This window comes from Oxyura jamaicensis, chromosome 3, assembly GCF_011077185.1.
Source record: "Oxyura jamaicensis isolate SHBP4307 breed ruddy duck chromosome 3, BPBGC_Ojam_1.0, whole genome shotgun sequence".
Lineage (NCBI taxonomy): Eukaryota > Metazoa > Chordata > Aves > Anseriformes > Anatidae > Oxyura > Oxyura jamaicensis.
The window spans coordinates 118,074,437-118,083,464 of record NC_048895.1 but is presented as its reverse complement, the minus strand read 5'-3'; positions in this window follow the sequence as shown (position 1 = coordinate 118,083,464).

Below are 9,028 nucleotides of genomic sequence, written 5' to 3'. Positions count from 1 at the left end.
CATGGAGGTGGCTCAAGGAGGTACATCTGCGTGGAGGTGTACGTGTGTGTAGTGCCTCTGCGTGGAGGTGCATCATGGAGGTATGTCTTCATGGAGGTGTATCTACATGGAGGTACATCATGGAGGTGCATCTGCATGGAGGTGTATCTGGGTGTGGGACATCTGCATGGAGGTGCCTCATGGAGGTACAACTTCACGGAGGTGTATCTGGGTGTGGGACATCTGCATGGAGGTACATCTGCATGGAGGTACATCTGCGAGGTACATCTTGGCGGTGCATCTGCATGGAGTTGCACCTGTGTGTAGTACATCTGCACTGAGGTGCACCTGCATGGATGTACACCTGCGTGGAGGTGCCTCCTGTGGGTACATCTGCGTGGAGGTGAATCCTGCAGGTACCTCTGCGTGGAGGCACATCATGGAGGCACGTCCGTAGGTGTATCTGTGTGTAGGACGTCTGCACGGAGGTGCCCCACGGAGGTACAACTTCATGGAGGTGTATCTGCGTGTAGGACATCCTCATGGAGGTGCATCTGCATGGAGGTGCCTCCTGCAGGGACATCCGCGTGGAGGTGTGCCATGGAGGTGCCTCTGCATGGAGGCGCACCGTGGAGGTACACCTGCATGCAAGGCCAGCCCGATGCGGGTCCCTCATCACCTGCCTACCCCCAGGCCTGGCCGCACTCAGATGTGCCCGCGGGTGGCAACGGGGACCTGGCAGGGACAAAGCCACCCTGGAGCCCCACTGCGCCGTCGGCAGGGCAGCTTCACGGGGACGGGCAGCGAGCGGCCGGCGCGGCTTTGTGGTTTTCGCTGTTGTTGACGAGCGGCTGAGCCCGCACCGGTCGGAGCTCTTCAAACCCGCCGGGAAGTCAGCCTTTGTACCGAGCCCCGCCGCGCTGCTCGCCAGGGACGCGGTGCCTCCCCGCCGCGGCGTTAATCATTGCCTAGAAACACGCGCCTCCGCGGCCTTACTTTTGACTTTGCTGAAGTAGAGAAAAGGGAAGCGGAGGGTTTTTCCCCTCCAGACGGTGACGGATATTCTCACCGGTGACTTCTGCCGGGGCCGCGGGTGGGCGGGCTGGAGCCCAGGCAGAGCGCCGCGGAGCCGCGCCGCGAGGCGTTACCTGCCTGGAGACACGTGGGCACCAGGTGGGGGCTGGATGTGCAGGAAAAAAGTTGGCGTTCAAGTGATTTGCGCTTCGGTTTGCTAGAAGAAAGGAAGTGCTGCCGGCCTGCCACGCGGGTGGGAGGCTGCGCGCACGGGGGCGAGGGAAATGGCACCGCTCCTCCTCTCGCGCCCGCGTCGCCGCTGCACTCACGTGGGTCACGTGCGGCAGGACAATAAATAAACGCGGTACCGCGGCGCTGCCCAAACCGCAGGCGTCGTGTTCACGGCCGAAGGCTTGCGCCTGCTCCTCCGGCACGGCCGGCGGTGAGCGGGGCCGGGAGCGGGGCCGCGGTGCTGGGGTGGCGCCGGCGGGGCCGGGGGCATCTGGGCTGCAGATGAGGCACAGCTGGCGCGTGGTTACTCATCTCTGCCTGTCTGCCTCCGTCTGGCAGAGGTGGTAGGATGCTTTTCATCAAAACACTTCCTGATTCTCTCTCTTCACTCGTCAGAAGGTTTCACCCCTTGTTTCTGCTTTTGCTGACAGTTTTTGGGGATGGAAAACATGACTCTCTTGAAAAACAGAGCCTTCTTTCCCTCTTGTTCTGAATCCCCTCTTTTAAAAGGAAAAGTCGAGGTGAGGGACATTTGCTGGTTTTTTTTTCCCTCCACTTCCCGTTGGCCGCAGCGGGCCCAGGGGGCGGGCGGGATCCTGCGGGGGGCTCCCCGGCCGTGCCCGAGGCTGCGCACCCGCTGCTCCCACCCTCACACCTCGTGCCCTGCCCCTGCCGGCCAGGGAAGCGGCAGGACAAGGGGTGAGGGCTTTAAGCTAAAAGAGGACAAATTTAGGTTAAACGTTAGGAGGAAATCCTTCCCTCCGAGGGCAGCGAGGCCCTGGCGCAGGCTGCCCAAGGAGCTGGGGGTGCCCCAGCCCTGGCAGTGCCCAAGGCCAGGCTGGACGGGGCTGGGGGCAGCCTGGGCTGGGGGCAGGGGTCGTGCCCACGGCGGGGGCACCTGGCTGTGGGATGGGGCCGTGCCCCACGTGCCAGCATCGTGCTGGGCTCCCTGTGACCCTGCACCGGCTCCGCCACCACCTCGGTGCCTGCTGTGCACCAAGCGCCGCCGGGGCGCACCCGAGCGTGCCGGGCGCCTCTCGAGGCACGGCGGGGGCCGCATCCTGTTGTCACCGCGCCCGGCAGGAGGAAGCTGCTGCTGGCCCACGGGGAGGAGGAAACGGCTGGGGCCGGCCGGGGGCTGGGGTCTGAGGACGGGGGACGGGGCCCCACGTGCCCGGGGACGGGCGGCTCTTGGAGCCCGGGGGCTCCTTTCCATCGGGGTGCGGTGTCCGTGCCAGCAGCCCCCCGGCCACGCTCGGTGGGAGGGGGCTGGTGTTTGCTGGTGGGAAAGGGGAAGGGGCTGAAAGTGCCGTGAAGCGTTCAGGTTCCAGGAGGAGCTGTGAAAGCTGTGCAGAACCAGAGTGGTGGCGTCACCGAGGCTGGGAGAGGCCTGCAGGGCCACCACGTCCAACGTCAGCCCTAGTCCCATCGCTGAGCCGTGTCCCTCAGAGCCACGTCCCCGCATCTCCTACGTGGCTCCAGGGATGGGGCCTGAACCTCAGCAGCTCATTCCAGTGCCTCACCACCCTTTACTTGAAGCAATTCTTCCTGATAACCAATCTAAACCTCCCCTGGCACAAGCTGAGGCTGTTTCCTCACATTCTACCACTTATTGCCTGAGAAAAGAGACTAATACCATCCTCACCACACCCTCTTTCAGGTAGCTGTAGGGAACCGTGAGGTCTCCCCTCAGCCCCCTCTTCTCCAAACTAAACCACCACAGGTCCCTCAGCCGCTCCTCCTAAGTCCTGTTTTCCAATCCCTTCACCAGCTTTATTGCTCTTTGCCAAGCAACTCAACGTCCTTCTTGTACTGAGAGGCCCCCCACCGAACACAGTATTTGAGATACAGGCTCACCAGTGACAAGTGCAGGGGACAATCGCTGCCCTGGTCCTGCTGGCCACGTTGTTTCTGTGGGCTCGTGCTCAGCCGGCTGTAGACCATCATCCCCAAGTCCTTTCCAGCCCCCCGAGCCCGTACCGCTGCGAGGGGTTGTGGTGCAGCCCCTGGCACCTCACCCTGCTGGCTGTCATGGGACTGGACTCAGCACATGGACAGCTGATAAGGGACACTGCAAGCATCAAGGAAGAGCCTCTGGGCAGCACGAGGAGGGCAATAAAGGGAACTGAAGCACACTGGGAACAAACAGCCCCTGGCAGTGATGTGGAACCAACCCTGGGTAACGACGCTGGAGCAGCTCTTCTGCTGCGGCACGGTGCACGGCTGGTGGGGGGGGGGGGGGCTGCTGCAAGCCCAGGGAGGAGGAGGAGGAGGAGGAGGATGGCCATGGGTCATCCATCGTCCCATGCTGGGTCTCGGTGCTCCATCACAGCCACCCCACATCCCTTGGCAGCAGCAGGACGGGGCCAGGCCTGTGGCCGTGGGCCAGGGGAGCACCTCTTGGCACAGCCGGCCCGGCAGAGACCCTGCTGGGGGCACCGGGCTCCTGGAAGCCATCGCATTGACCCCGTGGACCATGGAGGGAGCAGCTCTTGTCCCTTCCGTGCCTTGCCCTGCACGGTGCCTCGTGGCACTGGGGGTGTTTTGCAGCCCCTGAGCCCCCTTGGGATGCCCGCTGGCTCCGGTGTGCGGCACCGAGAGACCGCCGTGCCCCTGCCCGGTCCCAGCAGTGTCCGGCAGCTCTCCCATCGCCAGCGGCCGGCCTGGGCCAGGCGTGCTCCCAGCTCACCCCGTCCCTGCCGGGGCTCAGGGCTCAGCCCGGGCCCGGGGGTGTGCAGCTGGCACCGTGCAGCCCACCCGCACCACGCCACTGGCCCCGCAGGGCTCCGTCGGCAGCCGCTGCTGCTCTCAGACCAGCAGCTTCGTTTAGGCTAATCAGTGCAATTATCCCAGGCTTAAATCTCGGTGTGACAGCAGAGGTCAGAGCCGGCTGGAGGAGGGCAGCAGACTCCTGGCAAGAAGTTTCCTCTGGGCCATAAATCTCCCGGCCCGCAGGACGGAGCAGCAGCAGGGATGGGACGGGCCCGACCCGGCGGTGCCGCTGCCTGCTCCTCCGCCTGCCCGGCTGCCGCGGGCTTCCTTGGGCTCACAGAGGTGCTTGGTGGGCCCGAGCACGGGGCACGGCTCTGTCCTCAGGTGGCCCTAGCGTGCCCACCCCTGTCCCCGTCCCCACCGCCCCAGCAGCGCAGCCTCGTCACCGAGCCGAGCGGTGGCACGACGTCCCGGTGACAGGTGCCAATTTCAGAGGCAGCTCCCTCCGGGGGCTCGGGCGCGGGGATTGGATTAATGAATCTCGCCGAGAGGGCGGGTGCCAAATTAAGCCGGTGACACACGGTCAGCCGGTTAGTCAGCGCTGCGCGCGCGGAGGGGGCAGCAGCTGATGCAGGCTCTGCGCGGGGAGCGTCACGCGCCGCTGCAGCTGCGTGGCGTGCCGGGCTGGCGCGGGAGCTGCGGGCGTCCCCCGCCGGCGTCTGTCAGCCCAGAGACCTCGCAGGCTCTGCCAAGTGCTCGCCCTGGGCTGAGCATCCCTGGGGAGCAGTGCTGGGGGGGGGGGAGCCCCCGGGAAGGGGCAGAGCTGAGCCCCCCTCCTGTTCCCCCTGCTCCCCGATGGATGCAGCAGGCAGGAAGGGTGCCCCCGGGCACCACCTCGCCCCCGGGTGGTTTTGTTGCTGCCTGTTCTGGCTGCTGCTGTTGGAAGGGGGGCAGCAGATGGAGGATGCGCCGTGGCCGGAGGGGAAGGCAGGGTGCTGGCGGAGCGGGGATCCCGACTGTGCCAGCCCCGGTGAGCATCGCCCTTGGTGCGAGCCTGTGCCAGCCGTGGTGCGTGGGGATGGAGCCGGAGCCCCAATCCCAAGCCTGGTCCCCTTGGGAGCCACATCTGTGTCAGCACTTAGCATTGCAGCGCAGCTTCTGCTATGGCAAAGCTGTTCCAAGCCGTGCTGTGCCGTGCCACATCCCGCTGCCGTGCCACATCCCGGTGCCGTGCCACATCCCGGTGCCGTGCCAGGCTGGCTGCAGCAGCCTCCCCGAGCCCCTGCTGCCGGCAGCCCCGGGCCCCGCAGCCCTCGCGCCTGACCTTGTTTTCACGACCGCTGGCTCCTCGTTATATAATCGCTGCTGAATTTCTGCGCACACGTTTGGGGGGGATCTGCTGACATGCTCCTGCCGGAGCTGCGGCGGCATGGATGCTGCTTCTGCACCGCTGCTCCTGGACCCCTGCACCCACCCCCCCGCACCCCCAGCCCCCTGCACCCGGCGGGGAGGGTCCCGGTGTCCCAGAGTGTGTTGGGGGTGGCCAGGACGGACCCTGCACGTCCCAGCCCCTCGCCTGGATGCCCCCAGTCAGGCATCGTGTCTGCAGGAGAAGGATGCTGGAAAGAGCTTGGAGACACCCCACAATGCTGCCGCGGGGCCGTGTCACCCCGAGCCACGTCCCAAAGTGCCACCGTGGCTTGTGCCACCCCTGCAGCACCCACTGGGTGCTCACCCAGGCCGAGCTGTGCTGAGCCAGCCCCACGTTTCCCCGGCTGTGTGTAGCTGCGCACAGAGGCACTGGGCGCCCCCAGACCCCTCTCAGGGCACCCAAACGTCACCTCTGCCCCTCTGCCAGGAGGAGGAGGGCAGGGACACGAACATCTTCAGAGGGGGACACGGTGGCCGTGACCCCCCCGGGGCCCGGCTCGGTTCCCGTTTGCCCACTGGGGCCGGGTCTCCCTGCAGCCCCGTGGTGGGGGGCCAGGGGAAGGGGACCCCCACCAGCACCCAGGGCCAGCCCCGTGCCCAGCACCCCTGCGCCTGGAGCCGCCCCGGTTGGGTGTTTGCCCTGCGATCGCCCCCCGATAACCCCGGCGGGCGCTCCCCATTCCTGCCCCATCAATCATTAATGCTGCGCAGCGCGCCGGGGGTGCGGGGCAGAGGAGGAGGAGGAGGCTTGGGGAGGAAGCGCAGGGGAAGGGCCCCGGCTCACATGAGCAGCTTGTCGTGGTGAGTGGTGAGTGGCAGAGGAATTAATTTTACAGTGATGGATGGGAGCCCGAGCGGCTAATGCAGCCCAGGGTGGCCATTAAACGGTGCAAATGAGGAGAAATCCCATCCCCGGCGCCCCGGGGTCAGAGCGCTTACACGGAGGTCGCCCGACCCCGTGGCGGGGGGAGGCCAGACCCCCCTGCCCTGCCGCTGTGCCCGGGGGGGCGAGCTGTGGGGCTGCCCCGTGCTGGGGAGGGGGTGGCGGTGGCACAAGTGTCCCAGCTGCTCGGCCTTGTCCCCCCCTGGGGACCCTCCTGTGCTTCCAGGCAGGGGGGAAGGAAGGAGGACGGAGACCACAGCAGGGCCCTGCGCCGTGCCCCCTGCCCCTGGTAGAGCCTGGGGGGGGGTCCAGGGAGGGAGCAGGGACCCCATTCCCAGCCCTGCACGGTGTTGGGTGCCCATGAGCACCGCCAGGAGGGACCCGGGGCCCCTGCGGGGTGCAGGACCCCACGCAGTGTGGGGGCACGGCAGCGGGGGGGGCTCCACGGGCAGTGGGTTGGGGTCTTTCCCAGGGCCAGATCCCCCCATCTGGCAAGGGGTCCCCCATCCTGAGCCCCTTTGTGGGGTGCATGGGGTCCCTGTAGGCTCCGTGGTTCCCCGAGGGCCCTCAGGGTGTCCATGGGGCTCAGCCCTTCTGTGGTGCAGAGCAGGGACTCATCCCCTCCCCCGAGCTGGGGGTAATTGGGTTTAATACAGCGCTAATGAGGCGTGAAAAAAATATGGCTGATAGAATAAACAGAGGGGCAGGGGGAGGGCAGGGGCCGTGGCAGGGGTGCCACCAGATGGGTACCCCGGCTGCAGCCTGCAGGCGGGTCCTGTGCCCCTGCACAGCACCCATGTTCCCCTCAGCACAGCACCCGCAGCCTCCTCGGGAAGGGGTCAGGGCGGGGGGGACCCTGGGGGGACCCTCCCCAGCTGGTCCCTGGGTGCTGGGGGCTGCGCTGGGAGCAGCTGAGGGGGCTCCCAGCTGGCACGGTCAGCGGCCAGGAGCACTGGGGAAAGGTGACGTGGGGGCCCGAGGACCCCAAGGCAATGGGGCTGGGTACTGGGGGACACAGGGGACACGGGAGGCACAGGGGACCAGGCACCGAGCACGGTGCCGGGGGGGCACAGCCCCCTGCGAGGCCCTTGGAGGTGTCTGCAGCCCTGCACTGGGCGAGGTGGGGCAGCCGGCTCTGCGTGTGCTTCTGCACGGGGCTGGCACAACTGCACCAGGACCGTGCCCACGTGTGGATGTGGGGCATGGGGGCGTGCACGTGTGTGAGCGTGGCTGAGCGTGCTCCACGTGCACAGACCGGGGGCAGAGCGGGGGGCACACAGACCCCGCAGGCAGAGGGGGGGCGGCGTGCACACACTGCCCGGGTGAGCGTGCACACACGCGTGCGACCGCAGCAGCCACAGCCCTCGCGGTGGCCACACCGCTCGTTGCCATCTCGTGGCCTCACCGCGCTCACGTCCCTGCAGCGCCCAGGCGGGGTGGTGCGTGGGGTCCCTACCGACGGGGGCCTGGGCTCGGGGAGCTCCTGGGGGCTGCAGGGTGGGAGCGATGCACGGTGCTGCCCCACAGCCCCGTCCCCATCCCATTTGGTGTGTGTGTGGGCGTTGTGCCACCAGGGACGGTGACTGCAGTGCCCTGGGGCCAGCTCTGCCCAGCCCTGGCCGTGGTGCGCTGTGTGGATGGGCACAGGTCCCCTTCTGGGGACCCTGTGGGACCCACGATGCCACCCCAGAGCCCCGTCACGGTGGTCCCGGTGGCTCTGGGAGATGCACCAGGGCGAGCCGGTGCCCCGGCATCACCACCTCGTGTTAATCACCTCGTGTTAATCACATGTGCTGCTGCTGGTGCCAGTGCCGGAGCAGCGGAGCTGGGCCTGCAGCACTCGCCCTGTGCCCCTGCGGAGCCCGGGGGCTCTTCTGTTTTTTTTTCCAATTTATTTCCTCGGAAGGACTTTGTGATAAGAGGGTCCCTTGTGCTGCAATTAGGAGGCGGGAAGGGCTGCTGCAGGGTGTGATTAGAGAAGCTGGAGCTCCAGCACGGCCAGGGAGGGAGTGGAGGATGAATATTCAGGCTGCAGGAGGGGATGCTCTGTGCTTGCAGCCCCCCCCAGGACCCCCTGCTTGGCGTTTCCCTGCACTGGGCACCAGCTGCCCTTGCTCATGCGGGGCTGCGAGCAGCACGAAGCCCCCCGAGCCCAGCAACCAGGAGCCCCCCTGGCAGGGGAGGGGGTGGCATCTTTCCCACTAATCCCTAAAGCAAACGAGTGCCTGGAGCTGTGCCAGGTCAGGGCCAGGAGGCGGAGGGGATGCACCTGTGCCCGTAAAGCCACGGATTCCTGGGGCTAAGGTTTCCTCTGGCCGCGGGCTGGCAGCGGAGCCACGGCCATGGCAGCAGGGCTGGGGCACGGCATCGCCTCTGGGGACGGCCAGAGGGGAGCTGGAGCATCCCTGCAGGAGAGCCCAGGGAAAATCCTGCATGTGGGGGCTCATCGGGGTGGGATGGGGAATGAGGCCCTGCCCCGGGGGCAGAAGACTCTTTGGGGGAACCGAGGAGACAACAGCCCCGTGCGCGTGGCAGCCCGGAGCCTTCGCTGCTGGGGGTTTTGTCCCCGCTACCCAAAAGGCGCAGCTCGCTGACAAAGCTTTTTGGCACTGCATCAGGAGATGGGGGCTCGAGTGCCCGCGGGAGGTGCGTGCACTTGCCCAGATTCTTCTGCTTGCTGTCCTCCCAAACCTGCCCTAGCTTCTGCGACCAGATGTGCTGAGCGGTGCAGAATCTGCAGCGGAACATCTGGCGGGGCTGCGCCGCCGGCGCCGGGCC